Raw genomic sequence first — 981 nt, 5'->3', positions numbered from 1 at the left:
CATGTAAGAGAATGCAAGCATAATAAGGGAGGGGGGGGGGAGGGCCGTAAATCCTGGTGCTACATCAAGTAAAATATATATATATATATAGATATATATATGTATATGTATATGTATACATATATATATATATATATATATGGATAAATATCAACACAACATCGTGTTTCAAATAGAAATAAATTTCTACCTCATACTTGGGATGGAACGCTAGCCCCTTCTATCTATCTATCTATATATATATATATATATATATACATATATTTATATATATATATATATATTTATATATATTTATATATATATATATATATATATGTGTGTGTGTGTGTGCGCGTGTGTGTGTCTGTGTGTGCGTATATACAGTATATATATACAGTATATATATATATATATATATATATGTATGTATGTATATGTATAAATATTACTATTAGGTATTATCGTAATAATCGTAAATTTTAAGTTTTGACAAGGACATGTTGACAGAGACATTTGTTGGCCTCCTCACCAGTAGTGTAGTGTGAATTTTGATATGTATTACTAACTTCACCTGTTGTATTCCTTAGAGAGCTGCTAAGGATTATGGAGTTCAACTAGCAGTTTCTTCGTCAGTGTGTTTATGCTGTCATCATGGGGGAGATTGTTTTCTTTCTCGCCAGGAGAGAGGGATAAAGGACAGTTCGGGCTAGACTTGGATGCCTCCCACACCCTTTTACTACAGCTGTTATTTGACACTTTGGATTAACCTTTGGGGTAGTTTGCTCAGGAACTGCCACCCACGGTGTTTCTGAGCTTTTCAGCTTTGACTTAGGTGGTGTTGGGTGTGGACTTCCTGCAGGCTCAGACCGTAGTCCAGGATTTGTTTCCGGTCGAGCGGACCGCAGGAGGGGCACCTCTGCATCCTTTCAGCATGTCTTTTCGTCTATGCAGCTGTGTGGGGAGCTTGATAGCTCGTGAGGAGGCATGTAGAGACGCTGA

The sequence above is a fragment of the Palaemon carinicauda genome, chromosome 34, assembly GCF_036898095.1.
Source record: "Palaemon carinicauda isolate YSFRI2023 chromosome 34, ASM3689809v2, whole genome shotgun sequence".
In the NCBI taxonomy this organism is placed as follows: Eukaryota; Metazoa; Arthropoda; class Malacostraca; order Decapoda; family Palaemonidae; genus Palaemon; species Palaemon carinicauda.
This window is presented reverse-complemented; position numbering follows the sequence as displayed.